Genomic DNA, 27,816 nt, shown 5'->3' with positions numbered 1-27,816 from the left:
TAAGGCAGAAACTAAGTTCCCTAAGAACACATGCAACTTGGGCTCCTCCGTGTCTAATTCTAAGACAAGAAAGAACAGGCTAAGGACAGAAGTGGAGAAAAACCCATCTGCCTTTATGAAAACATGTCCATCCATTCTATATGTTGAATGGCTACTGTTGTGGGTTAGCCTTCACAGGGGGCTTCCACAATCTTGGAAACAGCACAGAAGAATATTAATGTGAACCCAGTTCTACTTCCCTTGGAAGCACTAGAGGTGAGTGGTTGTAGACTTGCTGGAGGCCGGGACTATAGTATATCAATATAGATTTGATATTTTTACAGTTGTGTTAGCCAGGGGGGAAACTTTTCTATAAGCTGCTCCATGGATTTCTTAGGATACCAAAAACTAAATATGGTCAAAAGAGCTAGAAATTCAGAGAGTAAGAATTTTCCAAGCACTGACTCCATATTCCACACTGAACTGGGTGATATGAGGGCTCAAAAGAAACATCCTAGGAATTTATAATCTACTTAGAAAGACAAAAGTGACACACCCAGACCCCAGAGTCCTATAATGTCTGTGTCACTCTTTCACTTTTTTACTTAACATTTGTGTAATGAGTCCTTGCTACGTGCCAGGCACTCTGCCGGGGACAGGGAAGATCTCTTGAATCTATGTTTTAGTTGGGGTGACAGTGCATTCACAGATACATAAATAAGAACGCTCTGTTGGCTGGTATTCATTGCTATGCAGAGAATTAAAATAGACCTGTGTACCTGTGTGAAAGACGATGTGGTGACGGCCACTTTAGAGGGCATGTTTAGAGAAGGAAACTTGGAGGAAATGACATTGACTCTGAGATATGAAGGAAAGGAAGCCAGTGAAACAAATGTCAGGGAAAAGAGCATTTCGGGCACAGAGACAGCAGGTGCAAAGGCCCTAAGGTGACACTAGGCCTGGGGCACTGCCGAGCGGAAAAGAAATCAGTGCGGAACAGAGTGGGTGAGGGGGAGGGTGGAAGGCAAAGGGCAGATCACATACAGCTCTGCAAACCGTCCTAAGGAGGTAGGATTCTGTCCTGAGTGTGGTGGCAGGCCCTTTAAGCAGGCCAGGAGCGGGATCCCGTCCATGTTTTTTTTTTTAGGAATAAACTCTGCCTATTGTGTAGCAAATGGATTTTAGGGCAAAGATCATTGTAAAAGCACAAACCAATCTCATCTCTATAAAAGTAAAAAGATGAGACGAAGGCAAGGCTGTTGCAGTTGTCCATGGTAGACGTGCTGATGGTTCAACTTCGTGGAGGAGGTGGACAGTAATGGAGGGATTCGGGGTACGTTTTACAGGTGGGGTCACCAGAAAACGCAGGTGAGTTGTAAGTAGAAAGTGAGGGAAAGAGAGGAATCAAAGATAACTCCTTGATTCTAGGAACACAGGTACAATAAAATGACAAAACATAAGGAATGAAGAGATGGAAGAAATCAGAGAGAAAGGAGATTAGTCCAGCAGAATTCCCAGGTGACATCAAATAAGTTTTGAATTGCTAGTCATCTGAGGTGCAGTTTTTAAAAGTGAATTCTGATACTGGATAAAGTAGTCGAGAAGAGGAGAAAAGAGGAAGGTGCTCTCTTCATGTTAGGAGACAAAGAAAGGAGCACAGGCCAAAGTGGGACGCAGCAAGATGTGTGGGGTGAAAATACAAAAATACTGACTTCAGTTGCCACGGTGGGAGATGGGCTCTGCTGGACGGAGGGAATGCGGGCGAGGTGTCATACTGGGGAAGGGTAGCGTACATACACTCACACACACACACACAGTAGTTGCTTCTTTGAACTTCTGTTTCAAAAGAGAGGATGCAAAATATTTGAGGCCACCTCATTTGTCAAAAGTTCTGTAAGGGGTTGTGTATGGTACATCAGCAAGAAACTAAGAGCGATAGATACAGAAGTTATGAAGAAAATTTGACAAGAAAACATTGCCAACTGGCATCTGTGACCAGACTTCTTCATAAGCTGTGTCCAAATGGACAGGCTTTAAATAAAACTTACGAACCTTCTGATGAACCCACATCTGCCAGATGTCATGTAACGGATGCTACCAGGCCCTTTTCTGGCCAGCAGCACCCCCAACAGAGGAATCCTAAAACAGTGGGATAATCTGAGAACGAGGTGGACTACACAGACGTGGGCAAGGGAGAGGCAGGCACTGAGCTCCCTGACAGGCAGGAAAACGCAATCAACAAAGATGTGACCCCGGCAGGGTCATTAGGACAGAGACCAAGCTCTGAGGTATAATAGTGTAAAGGAGAAAAATTAGCTATCTTTTCAGATATTTTGTAGAACACATGTCGGCTCATTACTGGTTTGGTACATTCATGATAGCAAGGATGCAAGGAAAAGATGAAAGCAAAATACTGTAGCAGGAACAAAAGGCTCTAAAAGATGATCAGTCTGTTCACTCATCCATCAGCAGCAACTCTGACTTTTTATGTACTTACCCTCTATCTCAGGGCAGACATGCTACCTTCTCAAAGGAACTTTAACATCTGAGAGGCTTTTTGGGTTCTACTCATCACACTAGGAAAGCCAGGTACTCCAATTATTCAAGTTCAAAAGATATTCCTGTTCTCATGACAAACCTGGTTTTAAAACTTGCTTTGGACGATTCTGCCTGCTATGTCTGCTGAACACAGGGGCTGTGTCTTCCATAAGTTTTGATCAAAGAAATCCTAAAAGATTCTAGAGATACTAACCGAGATTTTAACTGTGCTTCTAGTGATGTCATAAAAAGCAATACTCACCCACAAGGCAGCGACAACAGAAACTTACTTTAAGAGAGCAAGCAGGATGGAATTGCAGAGTTGATTGCTGATTCATTTATTGGGCCTTACTCTGTGCTGGGCACTGCATGAGGTCTGGAAATACGGTCGTGAACAAGATGTGCGCGGGAAGTTCTCACGCTTGCAGAGCCTACTCTTCAGCGGGTACAAGAGACGAACAAGTCAAGGAGTAGGTGTAAGGACTGCAGAGAGCAGCAGCACTATGATGAAAATGAAACAGGCAAAGCATCTGGAGGGGAGCCCCAGAGAGGAGGTATCTAGGGGGACGGAGCCCTTCTATGCTGAGTGGTCAGGGAGGACCTCTCTGAGGAAGTGACGTTTTAGCAGGGACTTAAGAGCAGAAGGTAAGCCATGGTGGGGGGGGGGGAGTCACAGAACTAGAGGAGGCCTTTGACAGATGAGGAGACTGAGGGAGACAGACAGGGAGGACCTAGTTCACCTCCTGGGCTTCACATCTGGGAACCTGCCTCACCGGTGCATTAGCTGCAGCCCTCAGCCACCAAGACGAACACTCTGGAAAGCCTTGGGGGCCAGAAAACACTGACTCACTAAAGCCAGTGACAGTCTCATCAGGTGAGGAAGGACTGGCCAATGTTAAACCCAGGGGAAGCTAGAAAGGGTGGTAACAGCAGATGTTTTAAGGTCCATTATCAGATGAAAGAGGGATTAGAAGTGCTCTGGCTAGCCCAGCTAGTCCCAGGGGCTGGCACAGCATTACGGAGAAAAAGATCCTGGGACTCAGTAAAATTAGACTTATCTGATAAGCCCTTAAACTGAACAGAGCAGTTTAAAAAGCAGGAGGTGTTCTGACAGAGTAAGGATGCTGCCTGACTTTCCCCAGGGAGAGTCTTAATAGGATTGCAGCAGTGTGGTGTTTACTTAGACGGTCTGTTATCTGAGCTCTCTGTGCACTGTCAGGAAGGGAGCTAGTGTTTATTAAGTGCCTATTGCAAGTTCCCTGGGGACCTCAGAGGCGAATGAGGCAGAATCATCGTCCTCTGGTGAAACCAGAGACTGATTCTTCTGTACACTCTTATCTCACTTGAATTATAGCTATTTTTATATTTTTTCTTGTCCCCAAAAAAGCTCTTCAAGAGGCTTGCATAACATGAGTTTACTCAAATAAGTGCCCCTTAGACAAAAATTACTTTTTACTCACCCTCTCCATAGACTTTTTAAAGTCCTTGTACAAAGTAGGCACTAAATAAAAATTTGCTTAATTATACCATTACTGTTGGTGGAATGTAGTTTGGTGCAGCCATTATGGAAAACAGTGTGGAAATTCCTTTAAAAACTAAAAATAGACTTACCATATGATCCAGCAATCCCACTCCTGGGCATATATCCAGAGGGAACTCTAATCTGAAAAGAGGCATGCACCCCAATGTTCACAGCAGCACTATTTACAATAGCCAAGACATGGAAACAGCTTAACTGTCTACTGACAGATGACTGGATAAAGAAGCTGTGGTATATTTATACAATGGGATACTACTCAGCCATAAAAACGAATAAAATAATGCCAATTGCAGCAACATGGATGGACCTGGAGATTGTCATACTAAGTGAAGTAAGCCAGAGGGAGAAATTAAACCATTTATATGTGGAATCTAAAAAAAATGAGAAAAGTGAACTTATTTACAACGCAGAAACAGACTCACAGACATAGAAAACAAATGGTTACAGAAGGGAAAGGTAGGGTGGAGGGATAAATTGGGAATTTGAGATTTGCAGATACTAACTGCTATATATAAAATAGATGAACAGCAGAGTCCTACCATATAGCACAGGGAACTATATTCAATACCTTGCAATAGCCTATAATGGAAAAGAATATGAAAAGGAATATATATATATTTTACATATATACAAAAAGTTTATATATATATATATAAAAAAGTTTATTTATATATATATATATATATATATATATATATATATATATATATATATATATATATATATAAAACTGAATCACTATGCTGTCCACCAGAAATTAACACAACATTGTAAACTGACTATACTGTAGTAAATATATATATATATAAACAAAAAACAAACAAACAAAAAAGAAGCTTATGGCAGAGAGTAAAGTAATCTGAAATGTTGCCCTTCAGAAAAAAAATCCCTCAACATTCTGGACTACGCAAGGAAGTTGGAGGTGGCTGTTGGCTAAAGCCCCCAGGCTGACTGCTAGCTGCAAACCCATTTTCCTTCCTTTCCCAGACATCTAACCCTCAGTGGTGTGGAGCAGCCTCACCAAGCCAGACTCAGGAGCCAGGCTGGAATCTGAACCTGGGCCCTGTTCCTTCCTCTGTCAGAAAACCTCAGTATCATTGTGACTAAGTTAGCGGAATCACTCCAAGTCTTGGTTTCCATGTTTGTTACCTGAAGTGGAACAGTAGCTCCTGGTTAGGTTGATGAAGGGCTATCTTTACTACATTTTGTTTGTTTGTTTTTGGTAGGGGGTTTGTAATTAGGCTTATTAATGTATTTATTTTTAATAGTGGTGCTGGAGATTGAACCCAGGACCTTGTGCATGCCAGGTATGCACTCTACCATTGAGCTACACCCTCCCCCAACTGAAGGGCTACCTTGAAGTCAGTGCACGGTAGGATCACCTCAGCAGCGCAATCCTGTCAGCTGCTAAACGAGGAACCTCAATATCCTGTGATTTTCCCAGCCCCATGTCCTGATATCCATCATAAATTGCCAATGTACCTGCTGCAGACTCTCTCAAAGTTGTTCCCTCTTCTCTGTCCAAACAGCTAACGCCTCCAATTGTCCATTTGCTGCATCTCCCCTAAGTGCTCTCATACCCACTTCCCACATCTCTCCTCAATCGTTCTACACATACTGCATTGTTCCCTTTATAAACAAAACCTGTTTCACTCTTTTAAAAAAAACACAAACGCTTAGATGCTTCCCATGAAGTAGAGAATGAAAACCACGCATGCGGGGTCCTTGACGTCACTACTCGCTCTACAAACTCTCTTCCTACAACTCCCCCACGCTCTGCTCACATTCCCAGCACCTGCTTCTGCCTCCTTTGCAGGGACACCATGGGGGTGTCTCTGGGGGCAAACTCCCACTCCTTCAAGATTCCACCATCTACAACCACAGAGAAATTTAGTTGTGCACTTTCTATGCTCCTATTTCTCTTGCAAACCATTTTGAATTCTGTTTGTATGTATCCTTGACACTCCCAGGGTGGAAAGGATGTGTGCTCTCTCTACAACAGAGATGATGCTGATCACAGAACCCAACACCAAGCATGTGCTCGTAACACTTCCCGGGTATGTAATGAACAAATGGAAATGAAAACAACACTGGCTGGTGTTGCTGATTTATGGAATTTGTTTCACAAGAGATAATATAAGCTAAATAGGAAATATGTTGTAAGCTTTTGACCATTTTATGAGCACTAAACTTATAACAGGTTATTGTGTGACACCTAAAATGTTGGGAAGAGTATCTTTAAGCTTTTGAGGTGGACATCATGGACACCTGTGGGCACAGCTGCCATAGACAGATGGTGTGTGCCGGGCGGTGCAGGGGCTGAGCATAAGGATGCATTTCTTCTGTCCTTCAGAACACAAGAATGTTCTGGTAGAATAACATGGTTCATTACTCAGGAGGGCCTCTTTCCTCTGTAAACACATAAAAATATGTTTGGATGGGATACGTTCTGATCAGAGAATAGGAATGATATAGACCAGTGCTTCTCAAACCTTAACATGCACACCGATCACCCAGACTCTCTGGTAAAATGCAGATTCTGATTCAAAAGATCTGGGGTGGGCGCTGAGTCTCATCCTTTCTAACAAGCTCCCCGGAGATGGGGATGCTGGTAATTCAAGGACTGCACTTGGGGTAGCTCTGTGTCTCCCAATCCTGTTATCTGGTACGAGCAGCACTACGATTTTCATCTCCAGGATTTTCACTGTTTGAATTCTCTGATTTCTAATTTTCATTCATTTCCAAAGTTTAATATTTAAACATCTATTTAGGGAGAAGCTTTGGTGAAATAGAGATTGTCTACATCCTTTCATCCTTTTACTTTGAGAATTAGTATCATATCCTCACGATTTCACAGCTTTCTTTTCTCTCTACCTTCTTTGCATTAAAAAAAAATGACAGGCAGGATTATTCCCTCTGGGGAATATGTCTAGGTTTATCTTAAAGCCCAATAATGGACTAGTGGACCACTTACCATTTGGGAAATTGTGAGTTTTTTTCAAAGTTATACCAAATTTTCTAATTTATTCATATACTTACTGGAGTTGGCAAATACAGGACTAGTAAATCAGATACTATCAAGAAGAAATTATCTACTATATGACCATAGAAAAGTAAATACCCTAGACGAGGAAGTGGCATTTGATTCCACGAATCCAATCCCATATTTTCCCAAATATCTGATGGTCTGGAAGCTTTACTCCTTCTTCCCCAGCAGTTGTTTTCACAGGACAGCATTCAAGCCTGTCTGCTATCAAAGAGGATTTGAGGTGGCCTCCAGAGACAAAGCCCAGGACAAAAATCAGAAGAGGAATTTACAAATAAATAGACTCACGATAATATAGTCCAAAGATAGATGAGGGAGATGGGTGGACCAGGGACCTTAAAGAGCTAAAATGGTTAAACCCTAAATTATTCTTATATCCAGAAAAAAAGAAAAAAGAGGGGCACATGCGTATGTTGTTCTTGTAAAAAGAACTAAGTTAAAGTTTTCTAACTGTTTGGTCTTAAAATCCAAGGCCAAAAACAAACTGTACACTTCGAGCTGTGTCTTTGGAGAGATGAGATAATATCCTCGAAGGACACTGGTTCCTGACAATCTTGTAGTTTAGAGAACATCTCCTGTCTTTCTTTGTCTCACTCTTCTGTCTCCTGTCTCATTGTTCAGATGAGCTCTCCCCACATCTTGGGTTCCTGTCAATTCAGGATTGATTTTCTTACCAATCTGGAATTTAATTTTTTGGTTCGTTCTTTACTCTTTTCCATTCTCCCCTGTCGTTTAATTTTTATGTATGTATTCATTTATTCAGTCAAGTTTGGGGAGGCTGCCAAAATTTCTATCTAAAATAGGAAACAATCACTGGCCATAGAGTAAGGAGATCTGAACTGAAGAAGTTCTGACTGAACAATTTTGGCTTTTATACTTTGAGCAAGTCTCTTAATCTCTTTGAGTCTCAGTTTCCTCATCTACAAAATGGAGCCAATTATTCCCAGAGTTGTTTTGAGATTAAAAATTGTAGATGTGAATACTCTTTTAAAAGTAAAAAAAGTTTCTATTTCTTTACAAAACTATAAACCAGCTTCTCAAGCTAGTTGCAAAATTTTATTCAACAGCAAAAGAGATACGTTTTGACTTGCTCTTAAAACAGAGATATGAGAAGGAGTTTCAGCATCAGATTATTCTCACTTTATTCACCAAATCTATCAGGTAAAAGGTTAAGTTCCTCTTTAATTAAAGACTGACTAGAAACACAGAGGAAAGGCCAAGAGGTTGGGTTTTTTAAAACAATCATGTAAACAGTAGGAAACTCTAATATTCTCTATTTTAGCCTTGATACGCCTTATCTGAGGACATCAATATTGCCTGATGAACAAAGCTGGATTAAAACTGATACAAAGGTGAGTGTGCTCAGGCTTCTTAGGCACTAGATCTAGCGAAGGATTTAAGATGCACGTGTTGAGATTAGAGAGTGGAGGATTAGGCTCAGTTCCTGGGATGTTCTGCATTATTATTTCTGGATTAAGAGATGATTAAAGAACAGGACACTCAAAAGGCAGACAATGCGGACAGACCCCAGAGTCACTTTTCATGAAGAGATTATAGCAAATTATGATGAAATAATACAAACATAAGCCGACAACAATTAGAGACATGGCAAACCACAAAATAACTGACCCAGTATGGGAATTCAGATCCACAATTATTTCATTCCATTCCCCTCCAAAAGTAAGATATATAGTTAGGTGTGGTTTTTATTCCTTTTAAAAACTTTTTAAGGGAAGCATTAAGGAAAGGCTGCAGCTGGTGAGTGTTGGGGGGTCAACGATGTTCAACGCTCATTACAAGACAGAACCTGCCAAGAGGAAAAGATGCTTCCAAACTGCCTCTTTGTGGTTGCTGCTCTGGAAGGTGTGAATACATTTTAAATGTAGAGTTTTCAATTATAGACTGAATTTGGTGGCTGAAGTGTTAATATGCGTGTCTCTGTATAAATCCTTTCATTGTGTGAACTTGCTTATTCCTCATTGTATTTTAAAGGACTATAAACTTTTAGAATTTTTGGAATATCCTATTATAGGTGTCTATAACAGCTCTCATTATTCCATTGAAATATATACTCTCATCCAACTTTTTAAAAAATAATGTATTTAAAAGATCTTAGAACTGATCTAACTTCCAATCTTACCTCTCAAAAATGTCATATTGTTAATGGAATAATAAAATAACTGCAGACCTGAATTACTATTAGTTACTACTAATTTAAAAAGGGGTTCCAAAGCCTACTGATTTTTTAATATTGTACCTACCACATATAATTGGAATAGGTTTCTCTAATAAACTTTTAACTCATTTTCTAATCCCAGATTTTTTTATTTGATTCTACTTTTGGAGAAGAATATGTTTTATTATTTCCTTTTCCAGACAACTTGTCTCTAAAGTATGTTAAAGCTTTTGTATGTTACACACACACACACACACACACACACACACACACACACACAGGCTCATGCACATACACATCAGACTCAGCACATAGTGTACTTTAGGGCATTTTAACACCCAGGTTTGAATGGCTGGTCAAGGGGACTAATTAAGACGAGAGCTGAAGAAGGGAAAAGAGGTTTGCCTTCAAGAATCGATTCCACAGCTGTATGTAGACTTACTAAAGCACAGTGACGGACTACTTTGCCTTTTGTGACTGGGGTAGGATCTGTGCAAACAGTGGTTGGGGATGTGAGGCAGCAAGGGAGACTTACACCAGCAATTAAAGATAGTCAGAAATTGATATCCCATCTCACTTCCAAAAATTCCTATTAAGATAAAAGCCTTTAACTTCCTAGAAGGACAGGTGTGGGGCGTTATTTATCTATTTATCCTTGCTCCACCTTCGTGTTATTTTAAACTAGAATGTTTAAGACAAGACAAGTTGTTTAATCATGACCTTAAATAGTGATTTAAAGTGGAAAATGTAATTATTTCCCATAAAAAATTCCCTAATAAGTTAATTATTATCAAAACAAAAAACAGGTAACACGTAGCATCCTATGATTAAGATCTTGTGGATTTAGACTAAATTAATGATATTTTTGAATCATTAAATTGTAAAAAAAAAATTCTAAGCAAGTTGTGTCCTTGCAAATTAATTTGGCAATTAATCTCAATTTAAAAATTTTAGACATTTCCATCAATTTTGCTTCTGAAACCAAAGAGTTAGCACTTGATTTTAAAAGTCTGTGAGTTTAGGTAAGTCTTTTATGCAAAACTGAGTCTCAGATTTCTCAGGAGTAGCAGGATATAATAACTTCCTCACTGGATTCCTGTAAAGATTAAGGAAAATGATGGATGTGGAAATACCTTGTAAATAATCCAGGGTTGTAATAATACTAATAAATAGAAACTTTTCCATTCACATTGTGAAATCCAAAGCACAGAAACAACTGTAACACAAATTAATAACTGACAACTTCACTGAAAACCAACAAAATTTCAAATAAAAATTTCAAAATGTAACACAAAATGCACAATATACATTTGTATGAGACTGTTAAGAAGGTTAAGTTATTGGATGGTAAGTTTTTTTTAACTGTTAGAATAATGGAATTTTCTGAACATAATGGCATACAATATCTAATTATTGACAACAGAGGGATTATGAAATGTTTATACAAATAACTAAGAATACTCTTGAAGATAGCGGTAGCAAATTTAATTGAGGGCTCTGTCAGCTTCCTGTTTACCTCCTTTTAAGACCCCTGGCTCTGTAATGTGTTGTCTCCAAATCTCTTAGAATTGTGCTTAAAAAAAAAAAAAAAAAATATATATATATATATATATATATATATATAAAATACATATATATTTCATTTATATTAAACAATTTAAGGCATTCTATACTGAGATGAATATCATAGTTAATTATAACAGATGAAATCTGTATACTTTGAATCTTTTTCTGGTTCATTTGTGGGCAGGGCTGATTCCTATAAGAGCTGATGAGAATGTCATCATTTTCACTTGTAATATTTGTACTTCATAGAAGCCATCACCTCTGCCATTTTTTTTATTGTTCAGTGACCATCTGCTATGCTGAGTAAGAGTACCTTTGTCAACAGATTTAGTAAATAATATTAACAAAACTTATTTCCCTTATTTATACATAAAAGTAAATATAAATAGAACATTTTCTATGATATTTTCTTCTTTCATCATAATGAGACATCGTGTGCATTGTAATGAGGCAAAGAGGACACTCTATCTTAGGGACTTCTGCTTTACAAGACTGACACTATTAGAAGCTGGATAACTATTAAGTATAATTTTAGAGGCAATGGGAAACCTCTACCTCAGTTGTTTAAAAGAGTATCCTGTATCTTTCATTTTAGTTAAAAGACGTATTTTTAAATCAAATACTCACTGGACCTAACCTTGCAAAGATAATCTCAAATGTCCTTTCCAATTCCCGGACATCAAAATTCTCTCTTAAACTCATACCAAAGTAGAATGGCGGTGAGTCACATAATTTGTGGGACCCAGTGCAAGATCTCTTGTTCAAAATTTAAGAATTTCAAGATGGCAATAGCAGAGTATTCAACGGAGCACAGAGGCCTCTCCTAAGTGCATCCCATGAAGCTGGCCCTGGGTATAACTTGTACTAGAATATAAGAAACCGAGAATCAACTACCAGAGGAAGAGAACAGAGACCAGGTATATACTAAAGGTAGACACTCTAAAGAAGGAGAGGCTAAGAGAGCCCAAGATACATATCACCCTGCCCTAAAATTCTGTCTTCAACTAGTTTTTGGCTTTAACTAGCTATTAACATCTTTGGAAGATATTAGCCAACTGCAGCTTACCATGTTTCTCATCCCGGGGTAACTTCATATATACAGGGGACATTGAAAAACTAAATCACTTTAAAAAATTTTTTTTAAAAATCATCTTTTTTCAGGTGGCATTTTAGTACCATGAAAGACCGTGGTGATATTTGGGGCAGGGTCCCTGTAACTCTCGGGCCATCTCTCATGGGACCTGTCTTGTTAGCTCATCTGCTAGTAGCGTTAATCCTGGTACTGCGATTGCTAGAGGGTTAAATTTGTATCTCCTATTTTTAAGAGGCAGTTCTATTTTCCTTCAAAGGTAATATATTTTCATGGCAATTGTAGCAAACTTTGAAGGATCAGCCCTAGAACTCAGATATCTGAGATTTAGGAGAGGCCAAAAGAAAAGTGAGGGCTTTTTTCCCTCAGTTTGCTAGGTGTTTTAGCCAGCACTGCTGTTTCTGATCTCTGTCACCACTGCTGGCAAGAAATCTCTCTTCAATTACAGGATCTAGTTACTTCTGAATCAATCCCGATTTGAAGCTTTTGATAAGATCAGTGAATTTTAGTGATGGCTGTAATTTAATACGATATTACAACATTCATTGAGTGCTATCAACATATGAACATTATTTAGATTTAAATTGTGATATATATACTAGTGTTTATTATTTACCTTTAAGTGTATTTTAAACAAGATAACTAAAAATGATCAAGTACATTATGTTTGTGTGTGTGTATTTTGGTATGCCTCTGATAATTTAATCAGAAACACATTTTATTGCTGCAACAAAATACATAATGTTACACCTGGCAATGCCTATGGGCTTAGAGCACATATAACCTGAACAGAAGAGAGTAGGCAAAGCCACCGCCTAGGTTCAAATGCATAGCTAGGGTTTACTTCTCACAATGATGCGCTATAAACTGTAACCATCTATACACCAAGAGGCACCTACATTGGAAAAATTAATCCTAAATAAGTCAAGCCCTTTTACATTAGATTTTTCCCTTTCAAACATAATATCTCCAAGTAAGTACCACAATGTTGCCCCTCATTTTGTTTGTCAACTGGCTAGAGATGGTATTGTCTATCTTTGCATATAAACAATTTTTCATAGTTTCCGTAACTTTAAAAATAGTCATGGTGATTTCCAAAGAAAGTATCATACCTCATAAATCTTTCTAATTATGCCATTACTACTTATTTTAGAAAATGATGAATTTCAGTCTCATATTTTATCTAGATGTGTGTATATAGGGATGTTGCCTCAAACAACAAGATATAATCATGATACCTTTTTGTTGTTGATGAAACACCCATTTGAATATAGCCCATATTTTTTGGCTATGTCTTTAGATTGTGGAATATATGCTCTCTGAGCACACAGCTGGAAGAAGAGGGCGTTTATCTCAATTTCATGTTCGGGAGAAGAAACACTAATAGAAACTTACTTCTATCCGTCTCCACTATTCATGATATTGGCTGAGCGTTTCAACTAGAAAACAGACAGGAGCGCACGTTGCTAACTTGATTTTTGTCATTTGATCATTAAATTTAAATTTTCCACACTGCAGAGGAAGTGTCTAAGAGTTCCACTCAAATGAGTTGATTTCCAATCATGTGCAATCATGTTTTTGTTGAGTTTTTTCCAAACTTTATGTAACCCCATTATTTCTAAAAATGTTTTTTTCTTTTCTTAAGACTATATAAAAGGCAGAAAAATCTTTCAAAAGGATAATTAAAAGAGACATTTGATAAGTTAACTATACATATGCTGCCATATTTTTCTTTTTCAAAGTGAAGATTCATTTCAGTGTTTTCACAAGTGAAACTAAAAATAAATACTTGAGAAATATATGAAACATTAAATATATGTCATGTCCAAATTTGCTACAAGAAAAAATTGACGAATGAAAACCAAAAACTATTCACCGACTTACTAAAATAAATCAGTTTCCAAAGGATCCGGAACTTATTGAAGGAATAATAACATGTAATCTTGGAAGTTTCTATACTTATAAACTTGAGGTCTGCGGACATTAAAGTGAAGTTTAAATCAAATCTAGCTCAGTGAGTCCTTTAAAAAATTGGTATTGTAACAGGACCCAGTATCCAGCTGTTCTGTGGTCAAATTTGTTTCTTTATCCCGAAGGGAAAGGTCTGCAGAAACATATTACTAATTTGCTTTTATTCTATACTGATCAAATAGCTTACTCTTACTTTTTAAGATGCAAAGCAAGAAATATCTTATTTTAAAAGCTTCAGGTGAATTAAAAGTGTATATTTCATATGTTCCAAATATTTCAAAAGACTAAAATGTGTGGATTTATTGGTCTGCAGTTTTTGGTAAATACCAAAAGGAAGGGGGAAGATGTGGATATAACATCTTTGGGTTTAAGAAGTGTGTTCAGGAAGTAAGCAGCCAAGAACACCCTGCTTCTGATACTGGTTTGGGGACTGGTGGTACAGCAAATGCCAAGTGTCATCTAAGAAGTAGCAAGAAGTACACGAATTTGTACACATCCAAACAAACAAAGACCCACACTAAAATGGTGCTGGTTTTCTCCGCAATGTAACTGAATTTATGGTCAACATACCACTATGTGAGTCAATAAAATATTAGCAGTTCTGTTTTTTCATGTCATACTATGTGATTTTTTTTTAAACCACAATAACTACAATAATAGTATTTATTTTCCTTCCAAGGTGGAAATTAACATGTGGAAGCATCGAGTATCCTAAGTATCAATTTGTATGGTAATATCCTGGAAAAATAAAGCAGAATTTAGCGTCACTTCAGGATTTAAATTGCGAAGCATTTTTAAAATGGGATATTTAAGTATTGGAGGACTTTAATTTGAAAGTCAGTTTTCAAAGCAAAGTCATGGTGTAATTGACTACTCAACTATAACTTTTTAAGCTGTTGCTTCTACTAAATGATTGTAAACCAATGGGAAAGAATAAATTACATTCTTCAGAATAATCGTCCCAAAATAAATATTTAGAGGTACTGGTTATCGGTTCAAGGTCAAATGAATAATTGGAATGATTCTTGCAAGTTATGCTTGCCTTTTTCACCCAATACAGATGACTATAGAATATGCTTTCTTCCTGGTGACTGGCTGATGGCAACTGACCCTGGTAAGTTTCATTCATTACCAGGTTGCTACTATGGACGCACTGACCCCCAAGCAACACCTGATAAGAAGACAGCGAGGAAAAACAGTGTCAGAGAGTCCTGCTTGGTTACTAGAATCAACCACCTAATCATTGTGAAAACCAAGGAAGAGAGATCAAAATAATTTCAATCAATGCAAATTATGTGGAATTCACACTACCCCTCTGCTATCTGTTAATTCAGGCATAACTGTTCCATGTGCAATATCTACTCATCCATCTCAGCACGATGAAAAATACGTTCTGTCCTAACAACAGTGACAACAAAAATACACTGGGTTTTAAAATAAAAAATCCTGACCTCTAGATAGACTGCCTAGAACTACTATAGAAATGAACATAGGAAGATAACAACAGACAGATACATTTTATTCCTACCTTTCCCCTCTTCATTTCAAATCTTTTGTTGGAGATTTCCCACACATTTCCCCAGATACCACGCAGAGTCTGGTCAATAAATCCAAGTGAGATAACTACAGTCTGAATCCTCAGGTTCGTGAAGCCACTTGAGAAAGTTGCTACATTAAGTTATCTGAAGACTGACCCACGGTGGCTACTTGTAATGCAGCATTCCCTCAGCTCGCTATTATTCTTTACTCTTTAACATTCATACTTAACCACATGAATGTTCAATAGACCCAGGACAAATAAACGGAGGGTGGGGGCTTCCCTCATTCTTAGAAGAATATTTCTCAATTATATATTTTGTTACATCTTAAGAGATAAAAGCCGTATCTGCAAGTGATTAAAAGATATTTTCTATTCATGGTTTCATTTCTGCTGAAATAAATGCATAATTTAAACCACACATAATTCATAGCAATTTAGGCCCATTACAGAGTTCTAGCTTCTTTTTTTATGATAGTTACTAATTAAAATAGAGTGTTAATTGACACGCTGAGCCTGCGACTTCAACATGCAGGTTTAATGAATAAAACATCCTGACATAAAAATGAAAACAATACAGACAAAGCTGCTAGCTGTTATGTTTCGAGTGTGTGGTAAAGATTAAGTACATTCACTAAAGTTGAGAACTGTGCAAAGAAAACATTTGTAATTTCTTTCTTTAAAGGAAGAAGGGAAGGATTTTTGAGAGAAATCTAACTTCTGGGCCCCTCATTCCCAGCCCCCCTCCCAAGAATTTAAACTCATCAGAGTTCCATCACTTTTAAAGGATAAGTGATGGGATATTTTAATATAATCCTGAATATAGGTTTAGATTGAAAATGGGAATTGGGACCATAATTAATTATGTTGCCAAGTTTTTTGAACTTTAAGGAGACAGACTGAGGCAAATGAGGACATTTAAAAGACTGCAACCTTATAAAAGTTCATGGGTTAAAACTTGGTAAAATGACAGTATCTTTTTGACATTTGATTAATTCCATATGCAGAGTGAGTGTGAGGAATTAATACCCTTTTGGTGTTTTCACTTTCTGAAACCACTGTAATAAGAGACCGACATAAAATCAAAACCAAATATAAACACAGTGTTCAGCTAAGGTTACGGCCTTATTATCGCTCTTAATAAACAATAATGAGTAATAATAAATACCGATCGCCCTCAATACACTCTGCTCTGTAGGCATATTTGCTCTCGCATCCATCCATCACGTCTTTCAGGATAATAAAACAATTCAACCCCATCAAATCCTCACAACCGCTCCCTCGGGAGGGATGTTTTATCTCTACTTCTGCGAGCCCAGGAGGATTTTACTTGTTTGAAGGGGGCGGAGAATGGAGCGGGGTCCTATTTATTTCCATTGACGACTCCCCTGTTTCTCACAGCCGCTCAGGGACCGGGTGGGAGGAGGAGAGGAGGAGGTGCGGAGATTCCCTCCTTCAGAGAAGAAAAAGGGTTCAGGAAGCGAGGCAGGAGGAGGAGGGGTGGAGGGGGGAAGAGAGGGTAGTGTGTTCGGAGAGATCAGCAAAGAAATGAAAAAAATACATATAGTGTGTGTGATTTAGCGGGACCGAGATGAGAAGTAAACAAATTTGCAACCCAACTAAGTTGATAAAAAAAGAACTCTGTTAAAAAATACACAAACCAACCCAGAAACATTTTCTCAGGTTCATTTCCCGCTCAAGGTCTTGGTTTCAGGGAGCTACTTGTACCCAGAGCAGATGGACAGCGCCCCGAAGGGGACCGCGAGGGGAACCTCGACCGGGCCGGAAGGACAGCTCAGCGGCAGCGCGAAGGTGCCGGCAGAAAACTCCAAGGATTTCGGTGACCCGCACGCAGCGGGTGCAGGGGGCTGCGGGAATTCTCCCGCCTAGACCTCCGGGGGCGGGATGCGGGAATGCACAGTGGGGAGGGGGCAACAGGGAGCGCAATGAACCGAAACCGCACCCCAAAATCAGAGGTTTGTGAAGTGCCCCAAGAGAACAGCTGGGACTTGGAACTACTGGTTCGGATCCTGAATGTCGGGTCCGCCCTGACTTCAGTCCTAAAGGGAGCACGCACTAGAAAGAACCCCAACTCCCGCGCAGACCAGGTTAGGGCGTGACGCCCTGTTGCTCCGTTTGGGGCGGGAAGGAGTGTCCGCTCGGCAGCTGCTCTGCTTTCCCGGCAAAAGTAGGATCCGGTCCCAGGCCACCCTGCTCAGCTCGAGGAAGTTTCTTTAAAGATGCTCGCCCACCACACAGGGGACAAATGAGGACCCAGAGCGGTAGGGGGTCGGCCTGGCAGCGCAGAGAGAGAGCCTAGCGCCCAGGAGTGCGCGGCTTGGGACCGCCCGCCAGGAACCCTCGCGCTCCCTGCCCGTGGGCGAACCCCGCGCGCTGTACAGACCCCCGGCTTTTCGCCTCACACGCAGTCGCGCCCTGCAAGACCCCAGTCTCACAGACTTTCTCCAGCGGCGGGCAGAGGGCATGAACCCGGAGAGGGAGGCAGCAGCCCTCTAGCAGACGGGCAAAGAAAATGTCCAGGCCAAGTAGAGGATAAGGGCTCTGCGGCTCCCCGGACTCCACCGCACCCTGGGTACCGGACCCTGTGGCCCCGGCCCGTGCACTGTCTCTCCACCTCCTCCTAAAACCGCTGGGACCGCTCAGCCACCAAACCAGTCTGGAGAACCGAGGGAGATCAGTTCCAATACCCGCACGCTTTCGGCTCCTCGGGATCCAACGGTCTCGCCCAGCGGTGACCGAGAACCTAGCGGGGCCCCGCCGAGTTAGGGGACCTGCGCCTCCACCCCCCACATCCCAGATGAGCCCTCGAGTGTGAACGCTCCTTGTGTCAGGTCTCGGGTGGCGGGCTAAGGCGTCGGGACGTCGGGGTTTGCTTTCCTCTCGCTACTTACCTTAAAAAAATGTTTGTTTTTCCTGGGAGGGAAGAGGAAATATCCCTCCCCGAGGTGTGGCGTGCGAAACAGTCCAAGTCCCCGGCTCCGGCCAAGATGCTAAGCACCAGTACTCAGGAACCAAAGGGACTTGGGGTGGGGGGTGGTAGGGTAGAGGACGCAGTTAAAAGAGAAAAATTAAACCGGCCTAAGTGTCCCAACTTTGCGGCCGACGTCGCAAACTTCAAAGGCGGGCAAGAGCTGGTGGCGCGCGGCCGCCGAAGTTGCTGCGAAGTGGAGCAAGGAGGAGCGCGGGACTGGGGGATCCCGGGGCAGAGCCAGGAAGCGGCGGGAGGTCCTTTTAAAAGGCGGGGAGCGTGCGGGGACCTGGCGGCTGGAGGATGCTGCAGCGCGGAGCTGAGCTGGCCCGGGCTGGGCGGGTGGCCGCTCGGGGCACCCGCTCCAGGCTGGAGCGCCGCTCAGGGAGAGCCGGGCGCACTGGGCGGCAGCGGCGTGTGCGCGGCTTGGTTCGCTCCGCTCTCTCTCGGCTCCGAGCGGGGAGTGTGTGATCGCTCCCGAGTGTCACAGCTGAAGCCCAGAGCCGCTCCCCCTCCCGCCCCACCGCTGCCCGCCCTCCCCCTCCCTTCTCTGCCCACTGCCTCCCGCTCAGTTCCTCCTTCCCTCCCGCTGCGCGCCACCGCGCGCGCGCGCGCGAACACACACACACACACACACACACACACACACACACACACACACACACACACACACACACACACACACACACACACACACACACACACACACACACACACACACACACACACACACACACTGCGACCCAGCGCTCTTCAAACAGGGACCCTCGCGGGCGGCATCGCGGAGGGCATACTCCCATCCTTACCTCCCAGCCAGGCGCAGGGAAGGCGAGGGAGGCCCGCCGAGACCCCCTCAAGCTACAAAACCCAGGGAGAGGCGTACTCGGGACCATCGCGCTGTCAGGGAGACCCGGCTGCACAATAACGGGGGAACGCAGGTTGATTAGGGAGTGAGGTGGGGAGACGAGCTAAACTGAGAAGGTTGGAGGCTGAAAGCAGAGTGTGCAAACTGTGCATTCTTGTCCCACTTTTCACCCGGCCGCCTGCCTATCACAGCCGTCACTCGGGGAGCGCTCCCCCACGGCGCACTCCGAGCCTTCTTCTCTGGTTTGAAACTCAGCAGCTGTTTTAACAATTGAAGAACGGCCCTACTGGACCAGAGAGAGACAGAGCAGAGTGTGTGAAGCCATTAAGACTGACTAGGTAATTATGATAAGAAGTTACCTGATTAGCAACCTGGCCTGGGCACAGGAAAACCTAGGAGAAAGAAGAAAAAAACCTGAGTGATTTAGTGATCTCACATTCTCACTACTGTGAACCTAGTTTCCAGCAAACATAGTTTCCTGTTGTTTAGGCTCTTGAATTTATTTTTTGATTTATTAAGATACAGCGTCCATGAGAAAATGAGAAAATACTTGCCTGCTTCTCATAGCCACAAAGAAATGAAGATAAGATGAAAATCCACCCTGTCAAGGTCGTAGTTTTGTTGAATACCTGGTCATAGAGGGCAGTCCAACACAGCTCCTGAAGTTTTGTGATTACTAGATGAGAACACTGCAGTAGGTGGATTTATGAAACCAATCATACTCCACAAAATCATTTTGTAAAAGCCTTAGAATTTTTAAATGCTAAAAGGGACATTGAGATCACTGTGCAAACATTTTTAGTAGATGAGAGAATGAGGTGGGAGAAAAAGGACCTTTGGATCTCTGCTCAGAAGATCTGGAGTAGTGACTTCTGCACTTATGAGATATGGCCTCAAATGAGTCGTTGGAGACTTCATCAACAAACATTTCTTAGGTGCCTACTGTGTACTATATATGGCTTGGTGCTGAGATTTCAAGGTAAGACATAGTGCTGGCCTTTAGGGCGTTCACAGCCTGATGAGGAGACAGAGGCATCAGTGAAAACATGATTAGTGCTATAATGTATGTTTGTGCTTGTTCCCACAGAGGCATGGAAAAGGAAACAGCTAACGTCCCTTTAGAAGGTACTCTTGGTAGAAATTTCAGTGCAGAGTTCTAATGAGGAAGAGAATGCCAGGCAAACAAGAAAGGGGGAGGAAAGCACTTCCACAAAGAGAAGCAAGTGGAAAGGTAGGAAAAATTTCAAAGTGTACAGTGTGTCCTGGGAACTGGGAGAAGCTAGCTGTGGCTGGATTGCTGCTGGACTGAGCAAGGCCAGGCCACACCAGGCGCTACAGGCCCAAAGAGCCAGAACTTTTGGAAGGTGCTACTACTAAGGGTATTAAACAGGGACAGATTTGAAGGCTTTTAAATGTCATCAAATGTGAGTTTTGGAAAGTTACCTCTGGAAGCACTGTGGTGGACAAATAGATAACAGTGAAGAGATTATTTCTGGAGGAAAAATTAGGTCCTAACTAAGGCAGTGAAAGCACCAGTTGGGAGACTGGGGCAGCTCTAGAGATATTTAGGAAATAGAATAGCAGGACTAATGACTGATGGGGCATGGAAGGTAATGGTGAGGAGGAGTAGTCTGGACTGACTTTTAGGTTTTTGGCTGCAGCAAGAAGGCAGGTGATGGTCCATTTGCCAAGAGAAACAATGTACAGTGAGAAGCAGTTTTAAGAGGAAAGGAAGGAATTCTGCCTTAAACTTGTTGAGTTGGGGGTGCACGTGGGACATCTGCACCATGTAGGCAGCCAGAAACAGAGTTCCTGGGGGAGAAGACCCATGCTGGAGGGATCCTTCAGGAATTATCAGCATTCAGATATTTCTTGAAGCTATGGAGAGGGGGAAGGCAGCCAGGGAGACAAGACTCAGGAACGTGGTGGAACACCAGCGTTCTAGGGCTGGATGGGGGAAGAGGAGCCTTCAAAGAGACAGATGGAGACCAAGAGGGAAGAGGAAATGGAGGGAGCAGTTGATGAAGCCAAGGGTGGGGGGTGCTGGTGACCAAGGTAGAAGGTGGCAGAGGGATCAAGACAGTCAGGCTAAAGAGTGACCGCTACTCTTTTCAGGAATGTCTCAGTGATCTTGACCGAAACAATTGCAGTTCATGTTGTGTGTGTGTCAGGGTCCAGATAACAGCAGGTAGAGATGGTGGGGTGACAGGGACGGAGAACGGAGCTCATTTACCTGGTAGTTTGGTTCTGAAGGGATGCAGAGAACTGATGAGAAAAGTATTTTTGTAGTTGCACTTTTGTTTGTTTTTCTTCTATGAGACACCTGGTCTTAACTGAGTGATGCTAAGGGGAAAGCAGGTGGAGAGGGAAAGGTTGAGAAGTCTGTGAAGTTCTCCTGGGGTCAGTTCTTGCCCAGTACACTGGTGGCAACAGTATCTACCCCTTGAATCTTACAGGGTTGGTGGGAGTTTACATAAACCAGGGGTTGAGATAGTGCTTTAAAATTGTCGTTGGGAAGAAACTGAGTCCAAAAGATGTTAAAGGGACTTGTCATTAATTCAGCCAATCAATGACAGATGGAGTCTTTGGGGAAGTTCTATAAGGGCTCTGTGAAAGACATTTTTATGAAAGTTCTCCCAAATATCCCTGTTTTGAACATCAGGATTTGTATAGATTGATATCCCTGTCTTCTCAAAAAATATGCCATTGGTAAAGCCAACGGTATTGTGTGTCTTTATGTATGCAAGTATCCTCAGTGTATTTTGAGACTTGGGTGATGCACTGTTTTTCTTAGAACATGCATTATGTAGTCAGTCAGACAGGGTTTAATTCTAAACCCTGAAAATTATTTGCTGTGGGACAAATAGGTTAATCTCACTAAGCTTCAGTGTCTGTTTTTCCAAGTTTAAAAGCAGAACAAATTAGCTGAGTTTACAGATGTTTTGTGAGCATAAGACACTATACAGTACTCAAGTGTTTGGCAGATATTTGATTACTTATATCTCAACTTACTTTTAAACTATGAAATTCATAAATATTCAATCAATTGGGAAACAATTAAAATTCCACAACTATTATAAACTTAAGAGTGTAATTTAAGTCTATTAAAGAGAAGTCCTAGCCCTTATGTTAAGGCAGCAGTCCTCAAAGCGTGGTCCAAGACCCCTAGGGGGTTCATGAGACCCTTTCAGGGAGGTTTGTAAAGCCACAGTTATTATCATATTAATTCTAAGATGGCAGTTTGCCTTTTGTTCTGGTGTTGACATTTGCACTAATGGTACAAAAATAATGGCGGGTGAAGCTGCCAGCACCGTAGCCCAAATCAGGGCAGTGGCAGCAAACCCTACTAGTAGTTATTGTCACCCCCACTGCCAAAAATGTCAGTTTCACTTCAGAATGTCTTTGATGAAACAGTAAAAATTATTAATATTATTAAATTTTTATCCTTGATTCTGTCTTTTTAATATTCTCTATCACAAAATGGGAGGCACACATAAAACTTCTGCTGCATACCAAAGTACACTGTTAGTCCTGAATTGAAACACTTGTGTAATTGAATTGTGAGCTAAACTAGCTGCTTTTTTTCATGAAACATATTTTTACTCAAGAAAACAAATGACAGACAAACTATGGTTATTCACACTTGGATATTCGACAGACATTTTTTTTTAAAACAAATTAAGTGAGCCTGTCATTTCAAGGTAAATAACCAGCAGTATTTATTGTCAATGAAAAATTTGAGCTTACAAGGGAAAAATATAGAATTTAGAAAACCTGTATCTGTCACCATGAGCTTGCCAGCTTCCCAATACATAAACCCTTTTCTAATAGAACTATGATCCTTTTAATTAATGTGGAGGTTTTTTTTGATATTGTACAATAAACTACATTGACATTTGGAAGATCTGCATAATGCAGTGAGCCAGCATTTTCCAAATGACCAATAATGCATGATGTTCTAAAATTAAAAACCCACTCAAAGTACAAGACAGACCAATGAATTTTAATATAACAGAGAATGAAAAGTTAACTGATGTGGTTTCATATTCCATATTGCAATTATAAGGTTTAAGAAACTACCACTTGTTGAGTTTTGGCATAGCATCAAAGAAGAATATCCAGAATTATGTGAGTAGGTTCTTGAAATGTTACTTCATTGTCCAACTACTTATCTCTGTGAAACCAGATACTCCTCATTGACTTCAAACAAAACAACATATCGAAACAGATTGAATACAGAAGTGCTATGCAGATCCAGCTGTCTTCTCCTAAGCCAGACATTAAAGAGACTTGCAAAAATGTAAAACAATGCCACTTTTCTCACTAAATTAATTTCCTTGGAAAGTATAGTTATTTTCAGAAAAGAATGATCTTTATGTCAACATGTAGTAGATATACTATAGTTGCTTTAAAAGAAATTAATAAATATTTTTAAATGTCTGTTTTAAGTCTTAGTATATTGGAAACTGATAGAAATAACCCACATAGAGAAAAGCTACTTGGGCTTCTCAATGATTCTAAGTGCCATACAGAATAGGCCTAATCATGAAAAGAGATTGAAAGGTCTTCACAGGCTGATCATAGAATTCTGCTTATAGATTGGCCACCAAGTCACATGTATTTGTCCAATGTATTTCTTATTTTACACAATGTAAACAGACCCTTCTATACATGTGCTTAACTCTACAGAGTGTTGGAGTTGACACCTCTACTCCAGGAGTCTGGGACAAAAGAACTGGTGGAAACCAACATACAAATCTTGAAGCTTGGATAAAACACTATCACAGCGTGCCTGGGCATTTTCCCTGAATCAGTACCAAACATTCTTTTGTCTGTTGGCTCAGTTTCAATCCCTTCTCCACCCTACCCTCTCCACGGCAGAGGCTGTTACACAATTCTCTAAGTTCTCTAAGTTCCCTTCAAAAATTAATGATGACCTCTAATTTGATGACTTTTACACACGGAATCAATGTTCAGTGGAAACATTAGGCCTGAATCCCCTTTCATCCTTCTTGAGGGCATTTATTCACTTACTAAATACTTGCAGAGCACTTGCTACATGCCAGGCACTCTGCTAGCTGCTGGGAAAAAAGAATAAGCAAGGTGCTTGCTTTCAGGAGTCTAATCTAGTGGAGAATTAAGTAATCACCATGTGATATAGTAGGGAGCCATGAGGTACTGAGCAAGTCTGTGAGAAGGATGGGAGTGGGACATTAGGGACAGATTCTTGGAGGAAGTAACATCTAAACAGGGACCCAGAAGATGGGTCAGCACTCTTGGGTTATAGGATGGGGGTGTGGAGTCAATGAGGGTTTGAAGGAAGAAGGAATAGCAAAGACTCTGACATATTCAGAAAATGTTACTAAAAAACAAGCAAACAAAAAACCCCCACTACCCTCCTGGTAACCATAAGTTTGTTTTCTTTGTCTGTGAGTCTGTTTCTGTTTTGTAAATAAGTTCATTTGTCTTTTTTTTTTTTTTTTTTTTAGATTCCACATATAAGTGATATCATATGGTATTTTTCTTTCTTTTTCTGGCTTACTTCACTTATTTATGCTGTATAGCACAAGGAACTATATTCAATATCTTGTAGTAACTTATGGTGAAAAAATGTGAAAATGAATATATGTATATTCATGAAAAATAAATAAATAGATAAAATGTTATCTGACAGTATCAACACACACCAAAAAATAAAAAAAAGCCAAAAAAACCCACTATTTAATTTTAAAGGTGTAGATAAGATTAACACATTTTTCTTGAGTTTTAGCTTGTTTGAGAAGTACAGTGGGAAATTTGTAAATCATTATAGTACATTTATATACATTTCATTTAAATCAGAATCATCATCTTACAAAAGAATCACTGAATTAAAAAAGATGAAAAATTTTATTAGAAAACTTAAACAATTTTGCATGGCTTTCCAAAGATTAATTTAGTACATCAAAAAAATTTTTTTTATTCAAGGCACTGAATTCAATGCTAAAGAGATACCTATCCCCCAACCAAAATCTAAAACATAGTGTTTGCCCAGGAAAAGTCAATAAATATTTATTGAGTGTCTATTACCTGATAGATCCTGAGGATGTTATTAAAAGACAGATGTTGCCCCTGCCCTCAGAGAGCATATAGCACAATAGTGACAAGGTAGTTGGCTCTCAAATATTGGTCACAACATCAGACACCAAATGATAATTGCCAAGGGAGTAGGAAAAATTGCAGCATATAACTTTTTCACCATTGGGAAAGTTCATGCAGAGGAGACTGAGAGCATCAAAGCCACAGAAATGTTATTGGGAAAGGTTTGGAGGAAAGAAATACCACGATACATTAAGAGGCAGAAAACAGAAGAGTTTAGCTGGGATGGATTTGGTAATGGAATTAATACAGAAGAAGAAATTCGATATGTAGGTTGGGCAGAGTGGAGTGACCGTGTTGTAAGAAGAGGTTTGCGTTTCATTTCTCTTGGCAAGAAGTAAAACCTAAACAAATAAAACATTAAAGCAAGCATTGTTTGCCACACTTAAGGGGGACACTCCTGGCATTCTTTTGATTATAGTAAATGGGTTCCTCTTATGTAAAATCCACTATTTGTTGCATTTCAAAGTACAGTATCCCCTTGGTATTCTTGGGGGATTGGTTCCAGGACCCACTATGGATACTAAAATCCTCAGATGCTCAGGCCTTTTATATCCAAGGTTCCTTATCCATTGATTCAACCAACCTAAGACCATGTAATACTATAGTATTTATTGGAAAAAAACTCCACAATCCATGTATAAATGGACCTCCATAGTTCAAACTAGTGTTGTTAAAAAATAAACTCAAAATGGCTTAAAGACTTAAACATAAGACAAGACACTATAAACCTCCTAGAAGAAAACATAGGCAAAACATTTTCTGACAAATCTTAGCAATGTCCTCCTACGGAAGTCTACCCAGGAAATAGAAATATAAGCAAAAATTAACAAATGGGACCTAATTAAACTTATAAGCATTTGCACAGCAAAGGAAACCATAAGGAAAACAAAAAGACAACCTACGGAATGGAAGAAAATATTTGCAAATGATGCAATTGGCAAGGGCCAATTAATTTCCAGAGTATATGAACAGCTCACACAACTTAATAATGAAAAACAAACAACCCAATCCAAAAATGAGCAGAAGACTTAAACAAGCAATTCTCCAATGAAGACATACAAATGACCAATAGGCACATGAAAAAATGCTCAATATTGCTAATTATCAGAGAAATGCAAATCAAAACTACAATGAGATGTCACCTCACACTAGTCGAGATGGCCATCACAAAAATGTTCACAAACGATAAATGCTGGAGAGTGTGTGGAGAAAAGGGAACCCTCCTACACTGTTGGTAGGAAAGTGGTTTTGTGCAGTCATTATGGAAAACAGTGTAGAGATTCCTTAAAAAACTAAAAATAGAGTTACCATTTGATCCAGCAATCCCACTCCTGGACATATATCCCTCAACTTTAATTTGAAAAGATACATACACCCCAATGTTCATAGCAGCACTATTTACAATAGCCAAGACATGGAAGCAACCTAAATGCCCATTGACAGATGACTGGATAAAGAAATTGTGGTATATTTATACAATGGAATACTACTCAGCCATACAATTTAGTAAAATAACGCCATTTGAATCAACATGGATGACCCTGCAGAATGTCATTTTAAGTGAAGTAAGCCAGAAAGAGAAAGAAAAATACCATATGATGTCACTGACACGTGGAATCTAAAAAAAAGAAAGAAAGGAAGAAAGGAAGAAAAGAAAGGAAGAAAGAAAGGAAGGAAGGAAGAAAGATATAAAAAGAAAGAAAGAAAGAGAGGAAGGAAGGAAGGAAGGAAGAAATGAACTTACTTACAAAAGAGAAACAGACTCACAGATGTAGAAAACAAACTTATGGTTACTAGGGGGGAAAGGGAGTGGGACGGGATAAACTGGGAGTTCGAGATTTGCAGATACTATATATAAAATAGATAAACAACAAATTTCTTCTGTATAGCACAGGGAACTATATTCAATATCTTGTTGTAATGAAAAACAATATGAAAAGGAATATAAGTATGTATATATACGACTGAAACACGTTGTACACCAGAAACTGACACAACATTGTAAACTGACTGTACTTCAATAAAACACACACACACACACACAAAACTTGTCCTGTTCAAGGGTCAGTTGTATATATCTGCTCATTCATTGCATTTCCTGTGAAGGATTTTACTAATTGATCTATCATACTTTATCAGTAATGTGATAGAAAAACTATTTTTTAATGTTAATTCAGAAAAGCATTTCTGGAGTACATCTTACATCCTGGAAGAAGGAATCCACTGCTGACATTGAGTCTCAGCCTGCAGTATTCCACCACCATTGTTGGTCCAGGCTGGTTGACCAAGTCAGCATGGACTGCTGTTTTCAGTAGCCTGCCCCGTGTTGATCATGTAGCAGTGGCAGACCATGCAAGCGAAGCTAGCAGCAGTGTGGT

At 40.3% G+C, this 27,816-nt stretch overlaps 1 protein-coding gene across 2 annotated transcripts in view; it reads right to left on the bottom strand.

Moving 5' to 3' along the window:
• NDNF (neuron derived neurotrophic factor) overlaps positions 1-19,382 on the bottom strand; it is a 37,602-nt gene extending 18,220 nt beyond the window's left edge. The window contains exon 1 of one of the 2 annotated variants that reach the window (XM_074341497.1): positions 19,239-19,382. The gene's annotated coding sequence lies outside the window, so the exon portion shown is untranslated. Of the gene's footprint in view, positions 1-18,355; positions 18,922-19,238 lie in introns of those variants that run through there. The other variant, XM_010952593.3, reaches the window with a different exon arrangement.
• Between the last annotated feature and the right edge of the window lie 8,434 nt (positions 19,383-27,816).

This window comes from Camelus bactrianus, chromosome 2, assembly GCF_048773025.1.
Source record: "Camelus bactrianus isolate YW-2024 breed Bactrian camel chromosome 2, ASM4877302v1, whole genome shotgun sequence".
Lineage (NCBI taxonomy): Eukaryota > Metazoa > Chordata > Mammalia > Artiodactyla > Camelidae > Camelus > Camelus bactrianus.
The sequence above is the reverse complement of the archived record's forward strand: the minus strand, read 5'-3'. Positions and strand labels throughout refer to the sequence as shown.